This window comes from Grammomys surdaster, unplaced genomic scaffold (assembly GCF_004785775.1).
Source record: "Grammomys surdaster isolate TR1022 unplaced genomic scaffold, NIH_TR_1.0 740, whole genome shotgun sequence".
NCBI lineage: Eukaryota > Metazoa > Chordata > Mammalia > Rodentia > Muridae > Grammomys > Grammomys surdaster.
Window position 1 is genome coordinate 202016 of NW_021605159.1, and position 5947 is coordinate 207962.

A 5947-nucleotide genomic window follows, 5' to 3' on the forward strand; every position below is an offset into this window, starting at 1 on the left:
AATCTCAATACTTGGGAGAGTATAGCAGTAGCATGAGGGAATGAAGGGGAACCTTGGCCTTATAGGAAGTTTGAGGCCAGCCTGGGCTATAGGAGACCCTATCTGAAAACAAAGTAAAACAAAGAGGAACAAAAAGATGAATTTTATTGCATGTAGATTATAGGTCAAACCGATGTGAAAATGCATTACTAGGGAGCTGTCCTGGAAGTTCTGGCTGTTTTATTTAACAGTGTGTGAAGCAATGCATAGATAGGATTGCATTTTTTAAAGTGAACCCCCACAAATTATATGTATTCCTTAATAGTCTGTTGAGAAGTGGAATTCGGTGCTCCCATTCCCATGAGTAAATAGTTATCTCTTTTGTTCCTTGAGCTATGTATCTTGAGGAGGTAATAAAGAAAAGCATGTATTAATAAATAAATAAACACCAACCAGTATATATTTTTATAAAATAAAACAGAACCTGACTTGTCACTGGAACATTTTAAAATAAGGCAGTCAACATTACGACTTGGACCCCACCCCTTACTGAAGAATCATGGAGAGCTGATAGCTTCTGGGGAGGGAGAGTTATTTTTCTCTAAATATGTCATTACTGCTAGGTCAACCACACTACTCTGGCTGGCCCCACACCTAGGAATATGTGGGCAATACAAATTGGACTTAATCAAAAAGTAAAAATAAAGAGATACTATAAAGTTGGGAGAGTAGGGTATTGGGGGGCTTGGTCAAAGTTGGGAGTTGGACATGAATATGATTAAAATACAAGATATAAAATTCTCAAAGAATTACTAAAATGTTATGGCTTTTAAAAACATCAGAAGCCATTTTTCTACATTATTCAAGACTCTGTAGTAACCTGTTCATCCTATTAGCTTATTTCTGTTCAGCACCTTGCCTGTCCACCCTCTACCTACTCTCTGAACCTTTGGCTGTCACAGGTTACACCAACTGTCAACCTATCATGTAGCAGTTGTCTATTGAGTTGATCCACTAACTGAGTTCCAGGCAGAAGGACATGACTGTCAGTGTGACAATCTCCTACTGTAGGTGTCTTACTTAGGGTACTATTGCTGTGAAGCCACACCATGACCAACTCTTATAAAGGAAAACATTTCATTCAAACTGGCTTACAGTTCAGAGGTTTAGTCCATTATCATCATGGCAGGAAGCATGGTGGCATGCAGGCAGACATGGTGCTTGGAAGGAGGTAAAAATTCTACACCTGGATCCACAGGTAGCAGGAAGAGATTGTCACACTGGGTCTGGCTTGAGCATCTGAGAGGTTTGAAGGCCCACCCACCTGTAACACACCTTATCCAACAAGACCACACCTAGTCCAACAATGCCATACCTTCTAATTGTGCCACTCCCTAAAAGCCTATGGGGGCTATTTTCATTCAAACCACCACAGTAGGCTAGAGAAAATATGAATTCTAATTCTGTGCTTAAATGAATGATTAGGGCAGAATGATTAGATCCCACTTACTTCTGAGAACACCTTCAAAGACTCACACAATGACTAGTGGCCCCTGGAGGTCTTATGAACACAGATGGCAGTTGTTCCAAAGAACCTTTCTAAATAGGTCCACTTCCCCCCTATCCTTTCTTTTCCACTAACTCTGGTGGGTGGTGGGCTACAAGGGAAATTAAAACATTCAAGAACCATCATTAAAAAATAAGGTTTGAAAAAATTAAAGTTATAACTGAGAACTGACTCAAAAGTCCCACCAACATCTTTGTTTCTGGTTAAGCCTGGCACATGGAGGCTGAGGCTGAGGCTGAGGCTGCAGCTTGCAGGGGGGGGGGGGGGGGGGGTAGAGTGTTTGCCTGGTATGTGCTAGATTCTGGGGTAGCAGCAGTAGTTGCTCTGTAACCTAGCAAACTTCTGTTCTTGTTATTTTATGAATGCTGATTATGAAATTTTATTGCTGGATCTGCTCAGCCTTAAACAGCTCTGCTCAACTCTGGATATAGCATGTGGAGCTGTAACCAACATTTACCCTGTTTCCTCCTTCTTTGTATTTAATGGATTCCAGGAGGCCGGATCTCTTGCCAGTGTTTTCTTTGTGATTTCATCCAGTGGCTGTCAGGCAGACACAGAGTCCATTTCTCAGACTCTCTGATTCTCATTCTTCCCCCACAACCCCCCACTACCTCCCTTTCTCTGTCTTCCCAAGATTTATTAATATCATGAACTTAGAAATTTATACAGTGTGTAATTTTTCTTAAAAGAAACTTGGTTTTCTGAGATAAAATCTTCACTATTAGAATTCGTCGTTGGGATAAAATTTGGGCAAAGTAAGCAGCAACTTGTAACTGTTCACCCTCCTTTACATTTTTCTTTCGTTCCTTCTGGAAACTTCCTGTTAGTCACAGCAGTTCTAGGCTGTTTTTAGCTAAAGCTTTTCCAGACAGTGTCCAGTTCTATTATTTAAAGTAAGTAAGATCATCTTTGATATCTGACCCTAAGTGAACTCAAAGGTTGTGTACAGTTTCTACTCTTTTGTTCAAAGGGCTTTGTGTTTCCAGAAACTCACAGACTTCAAGCAGTTTCAGCACAGAGTACATTTTTACAATGTGTGGTGCCCTTTGATCATCCTCCTGTGTGTGCTTGACAAACACAGACGTAATATTGGTATCCCTGTGGACATTTTCCCCTTAAATTAATTGTAGGAACACACCCCACACACACACACTTTAAAGGAATCCAATTCCTTTTTTGTTGAGTTCTAGTGTGTTTGGCCCATTTGTGTAATAATAAATCAGAAATAGGAAGGCTGATTCTCCAGAAAAAGAAAATAAGATACTTTGTTCATATGCCTGGGGAAAACACCCAGCATATTTCTCAATAAGCTACATTATATTAAAAAGGAGAGTCATATTTTCCACAAGCCCCAGTTATGTATATTAAAATGAACCACCTTGCTCTTGTGTTCATTGTGTATTATTCAGGAGGGAAGTAGGAGATACCATGGGATGATGAGTTGACCTTACAAGGTCACTACCTCTTTGCTGAAACAGTGTAACCCTTGCTTTCTATAATGGTGGCTCTTTTTGGTTTCCCCCATTGAAAAACTGAATCTTGATTCTGAGAAATTTCCCTCCCTGCATTCATCTGGCTTATTTCTCCATTTCTATGTTTTTCTTCTTGCTTTTGTTTGAGACAGTCTCAAGTAGTACAGGCTAGCCCCAGTCTGCTATGTATCCTAGGGTGGCCTTGAATGTCTGTTACTGCCACAGCCACTTCCCAAGTGCTGTGATTACAGTTGTTGGCCATTACAGCATGTTTCAGTTTCTCCATCTTTGAACAAACTTGCAGTGTTGGAGTTCCTCAGGGTATAGCATATAGGCCTTAGCTTATTTCATCATTCTTAATCTTAATCAAATGGCAATGGCCCTTCCATAATCTTTATTCTGAACCCAACAGTTGCCTGCCATGTATATCTCCTGATAGCAATAATCCAGGACAACAGAGAGTGGGTTCAAAATGTGTAGCAGCATCCCTAAATTCCTCCTTCTCCTTAGATGATGCACATTCAGGCAAACGTGCCATTAGGTCAGGGGATCAAGCAAGGAAATCAGAAGTTCTTCTCAGTGTTGAAGCTCTTTCACTGATACCAATTTACTGTAAATCTGTCTAATTCATCTGTGTCATTTCCATCAAGTCAAGGTATTTATTTCTCTCATCTACAGCTAGGACTCTGGAGCAAGGCATGAAGCAGCACTGCCTCTAACATGAGACTTGCTCAGTCCCACAATCCAGTTGGAACTGAAGGATATTTGTCATTTTAGCACATGAAAGCTATACAGGCATTTCTTCTTGCTTGTAGGAACAAAGCCTGTGTTGGTTGAAGCTGTAAACTTGACAGGATCTAAAATCATCCAGGAGACACACCTCTGGGCATATATGTGAGAAAACTTCGAGAAATATTTAACTGAACAGAGGGTAGCCACCTCAAATGTGAGAGACAGAATTCTATGGAGTGAGGCCTTCTGCTGAATGAAGGAGAGAAAGCGATCTGGGCTCCTGCCTTCATCGCTGTCCACTTAGAGATTATGGATGCAATGTGACCAGCTACATCATATTGCCAATATTATGAAAGCATCTATCCCAGTTCTGAACTATTCTAATGCTGCAACTGCTTGAGCTGTAATTTGCTATTGTTCTGAATTCTAATGTAAATATCTGTGTTTTCAGATGATTTTAAGTGACCCCTATAAGAGTCCTTAGATATGCCTCCAAAGGGGTTGCGACCCAGAGGTTGAGAACCACTGCTCTAGCCTCTCACATCATGAACCAAAAAAAATTCTTCCTTTTAAAAGATTTTTTTTGGTTTTTTTGAGACAGGGTTTCTCTGTGTAGACCTGGCTGTCCTGGAACTCACTCTGTAGACCAGGCTGGCCTCAAACTCAGAAATCCGAAATCAGAAATGCCTTTGCCTCCCAAGTGCTGGGATTAAAGGCGTGCACCACCACAGCCCGGCTTAAAAGATACTTTTATTGGCTTCTTTATCAGAAAAAACAATGAGGAAAATGACTCACTTCAAGCCAAAACTGTTGTCTGTGCCCCCTTGGACTTCTACAATTCTGTCTTCTTTCTGGAACCTCCTCTATCAAGAAAGACTCCTTACCATCTCGATGCTCTGAGCATGCTACCAAACATCCTTCAATACCATCTGCCTCCACTAACAGCTAAATAGTCGACTGAAATAATACATTTGCCTAAAATGCAGGAAACAGAGATGAGATGGGAAAAGCTTGCCTAGAATCTAGAATGTGTAAGTTCCCAGGTTCCATCACCAGTGCACGTATGGGGGGGGGAGGACTCTATAATAGATACTAACATTAACTATAAATGGGACCAACTAGGAAATTCTTTGGTTCATATAATAGCAAATTTATGAACAAGAAACCAAATTTGTATTCAGGAATATATGCATATACATAAATGTGTGTATCAACAATTAATGAAAAATAGAGGCCATGGATTTGAAGGAGAGCAAGGAGGGGTATAGGAGAGGATATAGACGGAGAAAAGGGAAGGAAGAGCTGCTGCAATCTTACTATAATCTCAAAAATGAATAAGTTTAAAATCCCTATTTTAAAAGGGTCTTTTTCCTTTAGAAATGCATATGGTATCAATATTTTTTTTTTCTGAGACAGGGTTTCTCTGTGTAAGCCTGGCTGTCCTGGAACTCACTCTGTAGACCAGGCTGGCCTCGAACTCAGCAATCCACCTGCCTCTGCTTCCCAAGTGCTGGGATTAAAGTCATGTGCCACCACTGCCCAGCAAAATTTTTTAAAAAATAGGCTTTAAAATGTGTTCTCAATCTCAATCAAGTGGCAATGACACTTTGATACATCTTTATTCTGAAGCTAACACTTTCGCCTGCCATGTATTTCTCCTAGGTACCAATTTAGTATAACAATATGTATTCTATGAAGATAACATAAGAATACAAGTGTCCAGGGGCTGGCAAGAGGGCTCATGGATTAATCTCTTAATCTCGTGTTGCCCATGTAGAGAACCCAGATTCAATTACAAGTGTCCATATGGCCCATAACCACCTGTAACTCCAGTTCCAGGGAATTCAATTCCCTCTTCTCCATGAACAACAGGTATGTACATAGTGCACAAACCTACATTCGAGAAAACTATTTATACATATAAAACAAATGCTTTTAAAAAGAAAGAAAAAGATTAACAGCAGAGATTACATGTAAAATGGCCATAGTGATGAACACCTGTAGTTCTAACACTTGTGAGGTGGAAGTATGCAGCCAAAGGAAACCTTGGCTACATAGGGAGGTAGACGCCAGCCTGGTCCACTTGAGAACTTATCTGCAAAATCCAAGGGGGACTGAAGGGAGAAAAGTGAGAGGGAGGGAGAGAGAGAGGGAGAGAGAGAGAGAGAGAGAGAGAGAGAGAGAGAGAGAGAGAGAT